Below are 18448 nucleotides of genomic sequence, written 5' to 3'. Positions count from 1 at the left end.
GTCGACGAAGGAGAGGCGTGTAGTTGCAACGTTCACTCATGCTATACGCGCCGTGCAGGCCGACGGACGCGCCACTAGTGGCGGCCTTAAGCAGAACATGCGGGAGAGGAGCCTGGCGTTTTGACGTTTTCAGAGCAAGATAGGCAACACCATTCGCACGTGTGGGGTGGCCAAAGCTTCAGGGAATGTCGAAGAAGAATTGTTGCAGGGTGGGGGGCTCAAATACCGGTGAAAACGTGCCGGCGATACGGTTCTAATCATTCCCGGCAACGCCTCATCAGCGGGAGCAACGATAGCAAAAATGGATCGTCGCTTCGAAGGGCAATTTCTTGTTCTCATCCTTTCCTTTGTCTCGTCGGTGTTTTTTTTTTCACTCGATCATAGTTAGAGAGAGAGAGAGAATCAACTTTTGAACTGAGCCCTTAGTGACGGTTGGTGCGCGCTGGCACCAGATGGGGTGAAACCTTATTCTCAGGTCCCATATGCGTCCAGCAGTTCCTGGCCCCTAGCCGCCAGCACGAGCTGGGTCGGTAGGCCGGGGCTGGACAACAAGGTCTCCCATCGCTCGGGGGGGTTGGGGCTGGGGAGGGTGGGGGGTAGGGATGGTGGGGGGTTCTTGAGCTTAGTGCACTCTGCAAGGATGTGTGCTAGAGTGCCTTTTGACCGTCTGCAAAAAGGGCATAAAGTGTCATGCTCTATTGGGAACATCTTGTGCAAGAGCACGGGATGCGCTAGCGACCCCGCTTGCGTGCGTCGCAAGATCGTTTGCTGCTGTCGGCTGAGTTGCGGATGCGGACGGGGAAGCCTACATCTGCCGCTTCTGTACATTTGCGTGATTTCTTTGTAGCTTGTCACAGGGTGCGGTAGCTCTACACGCGGGAGCAGTAGCAGACGACAGCCCTTTGTAGCAAGGATGGCTGAAGTTCGCGGCTGCGATTTCTCCTTTGTTCGGGTGCCGGGCTGCTTCTTCTGCGGTGACAGCTGTAGGGAAGATGCTGACCTCTGTGCGAGCGGGTATGAACACGATGGTACCAGTGTTTGGGACAACATGGTCCACATACGTGCGAGGTGTGTCCCGCACACAAACGCCATGAACCCCATTTACATGACGTGGAGCTCATGTTCACTAGCCGATAAATTTTGTTGAGTGATGCGATCTGTCGATGGTTTTTTTTATTCTACCCTTGCCGCAATGCTGCTTCTGTACCTGAATAATAAGCACCAGTCGTTAGTGCAGATTTATATCAAACAAGTCCGCACGGTGCCATCTATGCATATGCCGTTGTGATTTTTCTGCCGATGAATACACGTGACATCGCCGAATAAGTGCAGTCGAAGTCGACTCAAGAAGAGTAATTGCCAATTTATAGATGGAAACGCGTACACTAGCCAACGAAGTCACCAAACACACGGGTTAATAAAAGCGCGTGTTAGTGCTGTACCGCCGATGCAATTATGCTGCATACGCCGATGAACTACCGTTCCCGCTGCAGTTTGTGCAATTTTAAATTCCCCATGGGAGCTGCTTGGAAACGTACAAAGCTAAAGACTGACTAACTTTTCAGTACTTTTTTATATTACTAGAGAGAGGTGCCACATGATATATTTAAAGGCAGAGCAGCGCCAGTCAAAGTAGATGAGCGCTGGCGGCAAGGCCCGGTTTAGTCGTCTGCAGTGTAAGTATAAGAAAGAATTCAGTTGAGTACAAAACTCACATGCAAGAAGGGACTGCGATGTGAAACAAACAAATCACTTGGCGTGTTAAGTTTACTCAGGCAACATCGAGGTGTGATGACTTCCCAAACGGGACGCGAACGTTTCAGCGAGAAATGGAACAAAAATACCATATGCAGCAGCTATTAGCAATTCTCGCCTTGAACTACCTATTTTCTAAACACATTTCCAAAAACCCAAACAATATCTAAGATGCCCTCGGGCGAAAAGAATAAAGCTGTTAAAGAAGCACTTCCTTGGTATCATTCCGATAAGACACAGCGTGATTTATACCCTTTACAAACAAGGCAGGGTGGAAACTTCACAGCTCAAAAGAATCGACAAGAGTTATGCATGGAGCAACTAGCAACAGTTAAACATGTGCAAAGCCACGCATAATATGTATGTAAAAACATGAAGTGCGCGACAGCTGGTGCAAAGATTTACCGCGCCACATGAAACCAACCAATTTCAGTTCTTGCAAACTTCAGTAGCTTTAACATACAACGCAATGCGCTCGTGCAGTCGTGCTGCCTAGCTAGCGCAACGCGGTAAAGAAGCGGAAAACAATATAAGCTGCAAACAGCATTCCGACCTTTAGCGAAATGCCTTTAAACCTCATGCTGTACAGCAAACGAACTTCGTTGCCCACGCGTCTAACTATGTGGTCACATACTCCCAGACCGCCTACGCAAGCTACCGCAAGGGGAACATCTCCCGCGGCACTAGCGATCCTCACCAAATGCAAATCACCGGGACGGGCCGTTGAGCTCGTGTGGTTCCCGGCTCACTCGCAAGTGGAAGGCAACGCACTCGCCGACCACTATGCCCGAGAACTGTCAATCCGGGCCGAGGACGAGCCAGCTGTTGGAAGCGTCCGCTAGGTGGCTTTCAGTGGCGCTTATATAGGCGGTGCACGAGGCGTATAGACAATTCACAGAGGATACGGATGAGGGATAAAATGACGAGAGAGATTTTATAAGTGAAGCAAATATATACAACATTTATTATGTACACTGTCTGTTTTGGTTCTTGTTGTTGAGTTTCTTTTACAGGAAAACTGTTTACCATTAGGCCACATGTGCATCGCCCGCATGCGTTCCAAAGGGGGAGTGGGGAGGGGAAGGGGAGGGCAGCAGCGGTTGCCGCAGATGCGTGGGAGGTGTGGTGACCGCGGCGGCGCTTGTGTCGCCGTAGTGTAGTGCCGCATTTAAAAAAAATGTATGATTTCCTAATGTATGCAGCCCATGTATTAGCCGAAAGAGCTTCAATGGTAATCCGTCTCCATATGAATGTTGCGGATCCACAGGTTTTTACCTTCAAATTGGATAATCTAACGTTTGGATCATGCCGCTTCTTCGTGGAAGGTTGGCAATAGCCGATGCGTGATGTAGTACGTAACGACCCGCCGTGGTTGCTCAGTGGCTATGGTGTTAGGCTGCTGAGCACAAGGTCGCGGGATTGAATCCCGGCCACGGCGGCCGCATTTCGATGGGGGCGAAATGCGAAAACACCGGTGTGCTTAGATTTAGGTGCACGTTAAAGAACCTCAGGTGGTCGAAATTTCCGGAGTCCTCCATTACGGCGTGCCTCATAATCAGAAAGTGGTTTTGGCACGTAAAACCCCATAATTCAATGTAGTACGTAACGTTATTGAACAGTGTCCCGTTTGGTTGACCTCGTACGTAGACGTGGTCGATGAGGCTTCCTCCACTCGATGCGAGCCATTATCAACCGTGATCAACCGTGTTACGGCGGCGACTGCGTATGGCGCGGTCCTGCGGCTTGAAAGCTATCTGCGACGGGAACAGAGTACGCCGAATGCTTATAGCATCGTTTACGCTGTGTTCTCAGAGAGAACACAGCGTAAACGACGAATTAATGACATCTTAGTTGAAATCAAGAAAATGAAACAAGCATGTGCAGGACATGTAATGAGGAGGGAACATAACCGATGGTCATTAAGGTTTACGGACTGGATTCCAAGGAAAGGGAAGCGTAGCAAGGGGGCGGCAGAACGTTAGGTGGGCGGATGAGATTAAAAAGTTTGCAGGGACCACATGGCCATAATTAGTACATGACCGGTGTAGTTTGAGAAGTATGGGAGAGGCCTTTGCCATGCAGTGGGCGTAACCAGACTCATGATGATGCTGATGACGACGACGACGACGACGACGCTGTGTTATTGTCCCTTCACGTTGAAACGAGACGCAGCAAGCATATGAATCTGGTCACTGCTGCAGGCCCTTTCTCGAAAGCGGTCTCGTCTTACGTGACGGACTGACGACCGGGTTTCCTTGCTGGGTAGGCATTAAAATACTTTCGCATTTTGAATGGGTAGCAGGTTAAAGCATATAGAAAAAAATCCCGCAGAAACTTGTCTGGGAGTTCTCTAAGTACGCGTAAACATTGTGCCATTTGGTCATCTCCACGCAGCCCGGTGTCATGATCAATGTTATGAAACTTGATCCAACCAGTATAAACGCAGTGCTCCCACGACAGGAAACGCTGCCGACAGCGGCGCAAGCCGAATTGATGATGAAAGCAAACTACTGCCGGTTGCGGCGCCAGGTGCGCTCATGACGCTGCGACCGCTATAAACCGTTATCAGTGTTTAGTGCCTTATCCATCTGCGTCGAACCATTACCGACCGTGATCAACCGTACTCCGGCAGCGGCTGTGCGCTGTGTCCTTGCCGCCGCTTGGGCGGCGGCGTATTGCGCGGCCGCGCAAGCCATCATCTCGAAAGCGACCTGCCATGGGCACAGTGTGTGGCGAGTGCGGATAGCTTCGTGCGCGCTCAGTTCTGGCCACTTAGTTGGCGTATATGCGAGATGCGCGGGCCTTACTACGGAGGTGATCCCGTCTTACGTGACGGATGGACGGATGAACGGACAGGTTTCCTCATTGGGTGGGCATAGAAACGCTTACTAAAAGGCTTGGCTATCGATTTATGGCATTCATTCCATGGCATGCCCTTCATTCCTGTGATGACATTTAGGTCAAATGGATGGTTTGTCGGTTCAGAGTGATTAACGGTCGCAAGGACTGCTTCACTCTAAAAACCAGGACTGGGAAGGCCAGGCGCCGCCATCTCGTGCCACGACGTCATATTCGTTGCATCCGTTAAAAATAGTCTGCGGGCGATCTCGATACAACAGCTTCTGCACTAAAAACGGTAGACTGAAAACTCTCAAATATTCTAGAGATCCTTACGATGTTCAATTCAACAGCCAAAAGAGAACATATGCTCACTTGGCGGCGGCAACAACAGCACGGGAGCATGCATCTCAGGGGCCGCACGAAATGCATCACGACGGCGTTCCTGTAGTCCAAGACGTCCATCTCGAACCTACGCGCACCCGCGTAACAAAACCGTGCGCAACAGTCAGAATCTGCGCAACGAGAAGAAAATAATTTGGTTAACAATCAGCAAGAAACAAAGCACCACTAAAAGGCGGAACTAGAAATTGAGCAAAATTCAAGAAACAAACAGCTTTTCCACCAACTCTGATGTGAACCTTGCCTACAATGGCGAACACAGAAGGCAAAAAAAAAGGGGGGGGGGGTCTTGAGCAAATTTATTAAGCGCGCTAACACTTCATGCTCATTTGGATCTTGAAGATTTTGAAGTTTTCGTACATTTTCGTCAAATAATCATATGTTGCACACACCCTCATCAAGACTTCTTTTACAACCCTGCGCTTTTGCCCCGCCTGTAGATGGGGCTTTCGTTTTTTTAAACAATACATTTCTTTAAAATACATTGCTTCAAATATATCGCACCTCTTCAGTTTAAGTACTAGAAGGGGCAGGCATCACTTGCTTTACAAATAGGAGTGTAGGATTATTCTGTAAACTAACTTCAATCCTTTTGCTTTTTGCGGCATAAGGCCGGTGTTAAAAGCGCAGAAATGAGAGCAAGCACAAGTTAATTCCTAGCCGCCTCGCAAAGATACTGACAGAAGCATTATTTCGTATGATCCGTGCAAAAATATCTCTCAAACACGCATTGTCGTTTCTGTTAACTTCGTCCGTCCATACACAGAGGAAGCTTTTTGGAAAATATTCGCAAGAAGATTGTCCTATTGGGTAACACCCCTTAGAAACAGCTAAAACGAAACTAGTGCTTTTGTCGAGATTTTTGCTAAGCACGTATGAGATGCCTTCTGCTGGGCTTCAATTTCGCAATAAGAACACTAACTAAGATTAATCATTAGACTGCTATTCAGTGGAAAGTGGTGGGTTGAAATTTGTAGTTGAGCCGTAAAATCTTCTGCACACCCATATGGCTGCCATATGGCTGCGACATCGCCCTTAGTAGGTCCCATCAAATCGTTATCTCGGAGAAAAGGAACTTTCTTTCAATGTATTCGCCTACTTAGCCTATTTGACCCAATTAGTGTCCATCTGTCTAGCCTCTTTATGTTGCTCTTCAAATTTAACCAAACACCATTTGATCAGCCTGTTGCCATCACGCCGCCATCATAATGCTGCCATTCAATCGTGGTCACGACGCCGTTGTGATGCCATCGTCGTGATTGCGTCGTTATTGTAGTCGCTGGCACATATTCGTTATCACATAGTCGTCATGATGCCGTACTCAAAATCGCAGTCAGGCCATAATCGGCATACGGTATTCGTCATCCCATCGTCATCCTGTAGTCGTCGTCATCTCAGATTTGCCGTACCATTACCCTAATGCCTTCGTCGTCGTGCCGCCTTGTTAATCCATAGACATATTTCCTTCTTCTTTTTACTCCATCGTAAGCATGTTGTCGTCATCCAATAGTGATGATGCCGCCATTTCCATGCCATCGCTGTCATGCTGTCACACCATGAATTCCTTGTCTTACCGTCGTGGCGATGCCGGCCGCCGTGGTCATTCCATCGTCGTCATTCTAACTTATTCATTCGAATCTTTTCAGACCGTCGTCATCACGCCCCCATCACCATGAACTCTTTATCTCATTGTCCTCTCGCAGACGCGATCACATTTCCATTGTTATACCATCTTCATCATTTCAGAGTCGTCATCAACTGTCGTGATGCCACAGTGGTACCACCGCCTCCGCCGTTCTATCGACGTCATTTTTCTTCGTCATTCCATATGGTCATTCCATAGCTGCCATTAGGTCGTCGCCACGCGTCATAAGTCATCGTCACGCGTCATAAGTCGTCGTCACGCGGTCGTGGTCGTCGCCGATCCTGGCGAGTGGGTGTCAAAACAAATTGTGCCAATGTCAGTACTTGTATATAATAGAAGCCGCGAATATCATAGAGCGACCACTACAGATAGAAAATAAATGTGTTTTATGTAATACGAGGTGTCGCTACATTGCTTGAATGCTAAGTGCAGTAACGTCAACAGTCAACATGACATGCGTGTCTCTTCGGAATATTTTAGACTTCGTGACGATTAAACGTCATAGCTGTGACAAATGGCACGACAGCTTCATGAAATCAACTTTAACAGTGATTCCTCTTAAAAGGCTGTGTTAGATATTTTTATTGTTCTTTCTTTTGCGCACCCGGGTCAGAATTAATGCACTGTTCTGAAATACACAGTTTCCTTTCGTTGCAGCTTTAGTTGGGGCCTGCCGTCCTGTAAAATAAAATTGCTTTTACAATCGTGAGTGCAATAATTTTTGTCACGGAACAAATCAGCAGCCGTCAGGGCGTAAAAAAAGTTAGTGCGAGTTTTTGCGGTTTCCATTTTTACAGAGTATAGTTGTAGCAACAAAGCGTATCACGCCAATCTTCCCGTATGTGACTTTCTTATAAGTTACATGCAGCTTTTGTTTTAGGCTGTACCATTAAAAACAAAGAGGGGTTTGTTGGCCGTAAGCCGTGGCACCACTTGAATGACATGCGTGCGATATACTCACATTCAGCAATATTGTAGATAAATTGTCCCATGCAGTTCGTCGCAACGTAGCTGTTGGGTATTCCGCACTGCAATCTACCTGTAAGAGAAACAAATCGACTTAGAAATCTCGATGGGATACTAAACTATTGATCTCGAAACCGATTGCCATCAGAGCGGCTGAACAACTGCGCAGTTCTCAAAATTAAACGGTCACAAATTTCAGGCTCTACTACAACAGTATGCAATGTTTTCTGGCTTTCTGAGCAGCTTTCTGACGGAAACACCAGTCGAACCATCGATTGTCCGATTTATGAGTGCCGTCATGAGTTTGTAAATCTTGCGTGACATGCAGCAGTAAACATGATACTAAATGATCTGCAGATGGCCATATACTTCGTGAGCTGTAGGTCAATATTCTCTGCGAACCCGCAACGAATAAAACTGGCATACAACCAGCGCATACCACGTTCGAAGCAGTTTTATTTATTTTAACGTTATGAAATCGTCTGACTTTCCCCGCGGCCGCAAGCATGTGGTGTTGCTGCTTCGGGTTAATTACACGTTACTGCTTCCGATCAGATTTAATAGAAAAGACGCTGTCGGTGACGTAACAGTCACACGTCCCTCACCTTCGCATGATTTCACTCGCTGTCGTATTATGATATGATCAAGTGACGCCAAGTACTCGAGGCCAGGTGCGCACACAATGCCCGGTGGGGCTGGCGGGATCTGCACGGCAGCTTCTACAAGCAGAAATATGTTAGAAAAATATATTTAGACGGTCTATAGACTGTTTACGTACTACTTGTAAACCGCTCTGGCATTGCAGATTTAGTTTCACTGCAAGAACTTTTAGGTAGTCTACAGATAAAATCTGTAGAATGTGTAAACTCTTTCTTATAGTGGATTTGAAGTCTATACACTAGCCTAGAGAATTGTGTGCAGAATGTCTGTAGGCATTAAGCCAAATGTACATAGCTTTTGCTCCAACAGCGCAAACATTGTAAGGAAACAAACGCCTATTAGAACGTGTTGCTTGCAGGTTTGACAATCGCACACCTTAGACGGGACAAAAGCAAGGTAGATAAAAGAGACATGCGTGAACTTGGTACTACAATTTATTCCAAGTAAACAGCGTACTTTCATATAAAGAAGCAAGGAAAGCGTCGAGGAAATTCGCAGTCATCATGAAATGCATAGAAATATCCTAATCACCAAAAGAACTAGTTCTTGGACAAGTTGGTCTTTAGGTTTACTACACCAGCCGCTCTTGCGCGAAGTACAGAGCATAAAACACGGGAATAGGAAAGACGCAAAATAGAGCCATCTGTGTTTTTCCTGTTGTGTTATTTTGTGCATCGTACTTTTCGCCAACAACAGCCTGAATAGTAAATAAATATCGCAGCAACTTTTTACAAATACTTTTGTTCATTTCTGCGGAACATTACAGATTTCTTACGGATATACGCGTTCCCATTCTGTCACACATAAAACGCTTTCATGACCTCGTACGCAGACAGGTCTACACTCTTTCCCAGACAATTTATTGTTTCTTATGGCAATAAAATATATGGTTTTTAACAGTTACAACTAAAGGAATTGTTTGAATACGATGAAATCAATCTGTTATATAGTGGAAACAGGCATATTTTGCTTTCTCTCGCTACAACCTTGCACGGGCATTCTATTGTACAAGTCAGGAGGAAACATTTCACAAATCACAGTGACGCAAAAGCATGGTTTGCTTCTCTAGTATGAGTTGAGGAAATTTGTCAGTGCGAGTACCAGTGTCAATACGGACATATCATTTCTCCAACTACAACAAAACGAAGCAACTGTTCATCCCAACCTGATAGCACCCTTTCAGACTCCACAACCGCCAGGTTTAAGTATAACATCTTTAGTTGCTACAATGAAAAACTGTAATCATAAAGTCACCTTGGTTTTTCTATCTTGCAGTATTATTGGAATAACTACACCAGAAATGGCGCATAAGGAATGAAGTCACAATGTCGGCCCTGAGACTGTAACTTGCCCGCATGATGGGCATTAGGAACTAGTCACCTGATCATACTACGCGAATGCACATGTGCGATCTCAAATGCTTTCACAAAAAAATGTACGTCCTTTATTATTGTAGATAACGACTGCACCCTGCGCTGTCTGCGCTTTTTATACACGCGGCTCTGTTGAAAAGCCAGCTGGAACCTGTACGCCTACATCTAACGCAGACACGTACTTATAGTCGTCAGAAGGCCTTCTAACCCCTCATCACCACCTCCCCCCTCCCCCTTCCCGCGTAATGGAAACAATAAAATATTAGTGGCGATTGGGCAGTAAGTTATTATTATTTTTTTTCATCTACGTCTCGCGACCGCCTGGTCGAGTACACACAGCGCCACTAAGAGTACTAACGAAGTATGCAAAGAAAAGAATTGGAACAGAATCGTTGCATCATTCCGGTCCTCAAGGCCATATTGTGCAAGGAGTGTTTTCTTCCAATTCTACTCATTTCTTGTCATCCGTCTGCCTGAATGATCAGTCTCGGCAAATCGAAGTGTTGACTGCGCGATAGTCACAATCACAGTGCAAAAAAAAAAACTTTAAAAAAATAATAATTTTCACTCCTTGCAAAATACGGCTCCTGCACGGCTTTGTCTCTCTATACACTCATGAGCTAATTTTGGTGCTTTGCCTTCCGTTATAATTTTTGAGCGAGAGCTGCTGCACTATAACTCCTGCATGTTACTTTGTTTATCCTAAAAAATGTAGCACAGTGACCATCTTACAACACAGCGTTATTGCTAGAAATGACTGGCGGTTCAAGATAATATTGAAAAGCGTTAGGTGCTCGCAGACACGGCGCTGGCTAACAACTGTTAGTCAGTCAGTCGGTCGCTCATTAGTCGACGCGGTGTGTATGTGTTTCTTGTTTCGTGCCTGCAGATGGCGCTATTCGTCTTTTTATTTTTATTTCCATGTAACGCAGTTTAAGCCATGACATAACGGTGTATTCGGACCCTTCTTCATTTCTTTCTGTTTGTCAATTACGCATGAGTGCGGCATTAAGAAGACGACACACATGAATGGCACAGAAAGTTCATATATTTTTTTGTTTCCTTATCTTGGCACGTTTTGTTGGAGAACCATATGTGTTGGAAGCGAGCACATGGAAGCACTAGGGCCGCAAATCGTGGCACCGAAGGTCTGTTGAGGTGATACTGCTGTTTTGTAGGTTACGTTTTAGTTATTTGCATTATTACATTTCACACACTGGTGTCCCTCTTTGGCAGATGCCCTTTTAATGTGCCCTTGAATACCCATATTCGGAAGAATAAAACAAGCTTTACGCTGTCGAATTGGTCGAATAGCAAATTCCAGCCAATCCTGATGCTGGACATAAAATTGGTGAAGGCGGCCAGTCACTGATTGAGCACACTCACAAAGCAGTTTACCAGTTTGACCTCTCGGCCCGTATTCGCAAAACTCTCGAATCTTACACTAGGATTGCTCGTAAGAGCAAAATCCAAATAGTAAGCACTTCCGAGCGAAAGTCTTTGTGAAGCCTAGCGGTATTCTTTTTGTTTTTGGAATCCTTTACACACTTCCAGAGATTAGGGCAGCAATCGGTATATGCTGTTCTTGTTCTCCTACAGAACCACAAGAAAAATACAATATTCCTAATTATGTGGTTTCTCTCAAAAAGTCACTCGTACATGTCGCAACAAGGTGGGCTAGTTGTGCTACATCCGAATGCCGCTAAGCTTGTTCTGTGTTTCTGTCCGTCTTTTAGATGTGTCCTAACAGCCGCCATCAAGTGCTGGATTGTCACGGTGTACTTCTCGTAAACAATGCATGCATCAGACGAACTGGCTCACCTTCATTTTGTCCACGCGGCTGAGACGGCAGTTCGCCGGTTTGCCCTGCGTACAGGAATTTACATGCCGTCAAACAATGCGGGAAATCAGAGCACACGGTGAACGTCCCGTGACGAAAAATATCTTACCCACTATAAAACACCATATTAGGGGGCTTATCTAAAAATTAGCAACGAACAAACAATTACACGCATGTATCTTTGAGAAGGGGGTGGGTGGGCGCGTCTTCTTAGGAACTGGTAGCTGAGAAGTATAGTCCCATGCTGGTGATATAAACAACAGCTTTGAAAAATGTAAAAAAAAAAGTGCCTGCTTTCACGAACTTGCTGATCTCACAAGCTAACACCGATACAATACTGGTACGAACCACGTTGATGTTGACTATCTAAGTTTCTTCAACGAGCACACAAACAAAGCAATTAAAAGAAATTTTACTCATTTTGCCCTCATCCGAATGAGACATTCGTGGCTGGCAATCGAACTCGCTACCTCACGTTCAACCGCAGACGTCTCAGTCACTGAATCATCACGGTGGGATAATAACGACATTGAGTTCCATGATTCGTCCGGGAGCCAGCCTTCTATAATAATGCTGTTGAGACGGCTGGTCCCCACTGCTGACATGAAGACTATATATAAACACAAGTTTCACATTTTGGAAATGGTCATGTAAGTACACATGCGTGCCCTCTATGGAGCCCATTTTGGGTGCGCCTTGTTTAATAACGCATTAGAATACACACCGTCTGTTGCCGAAATGCTTGTTCTGTGGAGGTGCGACCTCTCTATAAGTGTAATAGCAATGACAAAAAGAAAGAACATGACTGGGTCCCTGTCTATGCGTCCCAACTTATTTTATTTAATATTTCATAATCAGACGGTAACCTTCTCATCAGGCTATTTCATACGCCTGCTTTATGGTTCCTTGCCTAGAGGGAAACAAGTTTAAGCCATACCCTTCCAGGACAAACCTCTTAAACAAATGTTTTTCACCACCTGCGGATGTGGTGGATCGCGACAATCCTGACGATGTTTTAGTGCAATTTTCCCACCGCAATAATGCCCAAAAATGCGCTGCGTTTCGTGCATAAAAAATATGCAGTGCGTTTACAAACCCTAGGAGATGCTTATCAGCCTTCTTGGTTACAGTGCGCGAAATCGGGTACATTCCTTTTTTCAGATCACCAAGTGCATGGCGGTCAACAAACATCTTCGCTTTAGCGATGCTCTAAGTATACACCAAAAATGACATCATTGCCTTAAATGAGCACTGCAGAGCACTGCGTTGCTGCTGCATTCCAGCGCGACCATGGTTTAGCTTAATCGAAGATAGCTCTCTCACAAACGCATAGAAAAGAATGCTCGGGCAACCAAAGGTGTCGTTTTCTCCAGCACAGTACGAGTACTTACGATTACCTTGAATCGGAGCCATGGCTGGCGGACCGTTAACGTTCTTCGTCCTTTCTTCTTCGTTCGCCCGTCATAAACGGGGCGCATGCCCACGATGGCGATGTGCCGCATAGTTTGAAATCAGAGTCACGTGCAGTAAGAAAAATTGTAAAAGATATTGCGTCAATATATTCTGTACTTTTCCATACTGTTCGTTTTGTTTTCGCTTATGCTTGCTTGCTATCATGGTGGTTTCTAAGTTGTTGGATTTCTCGTCGTAATGTTTAGGAATGTTTACATGAATAATCGTACATTCAGGCAGCATGGAGAATTGCAAGGCACCTGGCGGAATGTAAAAAAATAATTTCGGGAGGGTTTGCAGAATTCACAGCCACATGTGCTGGTTAACGCAAGCATACGGCGGAGACCCACAGCGCTGCCTGAACAGCCCAATCAAACACTCTCCCAGCTTATACGAGGTCACTTTCCTTTACTTTCAAAATGAATAACATTGCCTACATTGAGCGGTTATTCGTTTGTAATTGGCTACCAGGAGCCGAGGAGAAAGCTCAAGTGGCGAGGGTTTCGGTGGGGCCGAGCCAACACACTGAAAGTATAGATAATTGGATGAAGAGGGTGGTGCCGGAGTGTGTGACATGTTCGCCTTTTACTTAGCTTGCGATAACTAGTCGAAAATCGTGGTGGCGTGCCACGGAAGGTCAAGAAAGACGGTGAAATGGATCCTCACCAAAGATGAGTTGGCAAAACGAGGTCGTAAACGTGCCGAAAGTGATCGATAACGTTACACGGCTGCGCAAAAAGCTTTATGATATGCAAATAAATCCGTGCTCTTCAGCAGGTGCGAGTAGCCATTGCGTGAGCAATCGGTGGCACTCATCTTTTATTCCTTTCAGAACAGGGTAGCATGCCGCTATTGAGAAAGTAATTTAGTCTTGTTGGGCGTATTAATGTTTCTTTAACGCATACACGTGAGTTTGTAGCGGTGACTTTTCGTTGCTTTGTGATGTCGCGTGATAGGCAGGTGAAGTGCGTGCAGCCCGAAAACTTTTGATCAATAGTAGAGGGCTAATGACGATAACGCGTCAAGTCAGAAATGACTGATTGAATCATGCTTAGTCAGCGTGTACACGTCATGTCAGATGCGGAGCTATCGCGGTTTTCGTGTAGTCACGTGACAGGCACGCGAAGTGGGGCGTTCCAAATAAGCTTTTGTCCAATCACGGAGGGCTGATTGCAGAATTGGAATAGAAAGGCTTGGGATAGGTTTACGTCATAGCGCGCATAGTGTGAGTTAAAACGGCTCGATTGGCTAGTGTTGCACATAGTGCAAACGAACACCCGATATAGCGCCAGAAAATGCGGCCTTTTTGGCTCGTACCGGAAATAGTGCGAAAAAACACCGGATATATTGCGAATTAAAGCGGCCCACTGCGCCAGGTGATGTATGTCACCACCGCCGTGAACTCCAACAGCAACATGCCGTCGTTGTCATGGTGTCGGCTTGATTTCATCGTCGTCATTCATTTGCCTTCACGACACTGTGATCATCCTTCCATTGCCACGTCATCGTCCTCTTTCTGCCGTTTTACTCTGCTGCTGTCGCTACGTTGTCATATCGCCGTCAAAACTTCGTCTTCGTGCCCTTTATTGTCATGCCGTTGTTATCATTTCGAGGTCGTTATGTCATTGCCGCCATCGCGTCAACATCACAAAGTCGCCATCATGCCTACGTGGTTGTTTCATTGTCGTCGTTTTGTCGTAGCTGTCGCACTGTCTTCAAACCAATGTCAACCAGTCGTGACTCCACCTCCATTACCCTTTTATCCCCATTGCCCTCGTGGACACGCCGTCATCGTCGTACAGTCGTCTTCGTAACATTGTCGAGCGTCATGTCATCGCAGCATTGTAATTATTTTAACATCTTCATCCCTTCAAAAGACACTCCGTCATCGGCATCACGTTGTCGTCACGCCGTCGTCATACTATCATCATCCCTCGTTTCACACATTTGCGACGACTATATCTTTCATTAAAGCTTCGCATTATATGCATAATCATGAGTGATGGTTTCTGTCTTAGCTTCTTTTTTTACTCAGAGTTTTGGCTGTTTGGGCCTACCGCTGCTCTGCCCTCTCGCTTCATCCGTCTATGTTTTTCTGTGCTACGATAACTTGCTTATTTTTTTTCTTTCAGAAGAAAGAAGACACACGCTAACAGCGGCTTCATGCAATTTCAACAGGCCGCGACGGCTACTGCTTCCTGCGACTGAGCGCGAGATCGCCGGTACGACTACGCGCTTCGACGGTCGCATTTCGGTGAGATCTAAATGCAAGAGCTCCCACGTACCTATATTTATGTACGCGCTAATTAAACCCAGGTGGTAAATGTTATTGCGTAGTCCTCCACTACGACGTCTCTCATAGCTCAAATGTTTCTTCGGGAAGTTAAAGCCAAAAAACAGTCTATCAATCCCCACTTTCAAATCCATTATGTCACCTCGTTGTTGCTTTAAAAATCTCTCTTGCACTACGGAGCCAAACCCAAGGAACGCAGGGTTAAAAATAATTTCTTTAGGTGCTCGCGCTTGCGTCTAAATGTCGATTCGTGGCATAATATCCTTTGGTTGTGCATTATAGTCTTCGAAAATTTACATATTATATTAGTGTTGTCACATATGAAGGCTCGCCACCTTACTTAAATGCCCCACCGAAAGCAAGGTCATCGAAGTTACCGCCTTTGATGCCCAACAGCATGCGAAGCAGTGTCACAACAACGCGTGTATACAGTAACATGTTAAGACCTAGCTACAATAAATGCTTAATACAATGAACAGTTCTCTGACGCCATATCGAAGAAAACTCAGTGGCAATTTGGGTATAATACACCAAGTTGTAGACAACCGAATAAATAATCCTCGACACACCAGAACATGCACTAACAATATACGGCTCACATTTTCTGCAGATAACATTTTTTATATACTCACTGGGCGGACGGAATTCTTTTGATTGGGTAGAGTTCCCGGACCACTCTCAATACTGTCCCTCCGCGCTTCGCTTACATCGCTGAACGCTCTACCTCCCTGGTTGCCGATGCAATCATTGAACCTGTGTGTTTTCTTGTGATACCTAACGCATTTTCCAGAATCTATCTATCTATCTATCTATCTATCTATCTATCTATCTATCTATCTATCTATCTATCTATCTATCTATCTATCTATCTATCTATCTATCTATGTCCGCCTCTAAGGGTTTTCACGAACCGCGCCAACTTAGGTCCTTGAGTATATAGTACTTAGTCTAATGGGTAACGCACAGGGCTGCTGGTCAGAGAGAACCGGATTCGATAGACCTTCGGCCCAACTTGGGTGAGGGGGTATGTGCTACTGGGTATGTCCCGCTCCCGTCATCCCTTCAATTACAAAAAGAAAAATCATCTCGAATTTCTCCTGCGCTTAACAGAATCGAACCTGTAATCTTGTCTCAGCAATTCCGGCAACCTTGTCTGAATATGTATTCACTCACCACTAGATGGCGCAGCGTGTCCAGGAGGAAGCGCAGGAGAGAAGCCTAAGCTGCATAATCCCTCATACACAGTGACGGCAGCCCCTCTTCACCGCAGCGACACAAATGGACTGGTGTGTTGTATTTGCTATCGCTTTCTGTAGCTACGTAGTTTTCTCTGTCATCTAGCGTTGGCTGCCCGCGCACCTCGATCGGTCCTTCTTGATGAGTGGGTGCAGCGACAAGGCGAGTAAAGCTGGCGCGGCCAGATATCCTTTTCTAAAGCCCGTCTCGGCAGGGAAAAATTTCAGTCACGTTCCTGACGTTGTCTAGATGGCTCGTGGTGTCCTCACGTAGTGCTAATTCATGTGCTAATTGGTGGCCATTTTGTTCCTGCAAACTTCATAATCTCGTCCGTCCACCCAACTTTCTGCTGTACCCTGCTTCGCTTCCCTTCTCTTGGAATCCAGTCCGTAACCCTTAATGACCATCGGCTATCTTCCCTCCTCATTATATGTCCTGCCCATGCCCATTTCTTCTTGATTTCAGCTGAGATGTCTAACTCGCGTTTGTTGCCTCACCCACTCTGCTCTTTTCTTATCCCTTAACGTTAAACCCATCATTATTCTTTCCATAGCTCGTTGGGTCTTCCTCAATTTAAGTAGAACCCTTTTCGTAAGGCTCCAGGTTTTTGCCCCGTACGTGAGTACTGGTAAGACACAGCTGTTATACACTTTTCTCTTGAGGGATAATGGTAACCTGACGTTCATGATCTGAGAATGCCTGCCAAACGCACCCCAGCCCATTCTTGTTCTTCTGATTATTTCAATCTCATGATCCGGATCCGCAATCACTACCTGCCCCAAGTAGATGTATCCCCTTACCACTTCCAGTGCCTCCCTACCTATCGTAAACTCCTGTTCTCTTCCGAGACTGTTAAACATTACTTCAGTTTTCTGCCGATTAATTTTTGGACCCACCCTTCTGCTTGCACATGTACACAATGATTCCACATATACAGCCAGCTACTTCCAACCTTAGATCTTCTAAGGATAAAGCCACGCTGTATCCTTCGCACCGCTCTTTAGTCACGCACATGAAACTTACAAAGTGAACGGCGCCTCCCATTTAACTATGGTGACACGGAACACCGGACACATGCTCAAAAAATACTGCATGGGTAATAAATAAAAAACTGGCAACACAACGCAGCACACACTTCCACATATTCTGGGAAAAGGAAGTAGCGCACTTGCACCCATTTCACATGAGTCTGTGGTGTTGATTGTTGTCACGACACGAAGAAACCAAATCTAATTAAACAAAACTAAACTCATGACAGAGTCACAACAGTATAATTCAAACAACTCGCACGAAGGCATAATAAAAACAACTGCCACACACAACAATGCACGCGTGCGCTAGTTAAAAAATGTTATTCGCCGGCTCGCGAAAAAGAAAGAAATTCACCGTTGATTACGTACTAATGAGAAATTTCCGCGCAAATCTATACGTGTTCTCATTTCGCGATGTATTGGCTCACGAGGGCAATCTGGGTCACGCGGCACGCTGCAGACGGAGCGAAGTGTGGCACGGCTGCCTCGCTAATCTAGAGATCGCGAGAGGCAGCGCGTCGGTGACGCGTGGGCGCCATTCGCAGCAGCCGCCGCAGACAGATCTACAAGACGACGCGCGCTTCTCTGGCGCCATCTCGTAGGCATTGTCGCCGCATTACGCTTTTCTTCTCACGCTTTCGCCGTACCCTCCTTCCCCGCTTTCCGCCTCATGGTTACATTGCACCCTCCTCTTCCGCATTTGTCCTCCGTCTTTCATCTCCCACTGCACTCCGCGTTCGCTCTTTCATCCTTACTGTGCTCGCTCGCTCGGTTACGTCGACGCCGAAGCTCGCCGCAGAAACGGGCGCCTAAGAGCTGCGCTCTAGAAAATTATGAGCCATGCCACACTGGGAAGGTAGATTACCAGCGAAGCTGTGTAGCACGCGACAAAAGGCGACACGGAATTTTAAACAAATGTACGAACAGAATGATTGTCTTGAACGGTGTTCATCGTGA

The sequence above is a fragment of the Dermacentor andersoni genome, chromosome 2, assembly GCF_023375885.2.
Source record: "Dermacentor andersoni chromosome 2, qqDerAnde1_hic_scaffold, whole genome shotgun sequence".
Taxonomy (NCBI): Eukaryota; Metazoa; Arthropoda; class Arachnida; order Ixodida; family Ixodidae; genus Dermacentor; species Dermacentor andersoni.
This window is presented reverse-complemented; position numbering follows the sequence as displayed.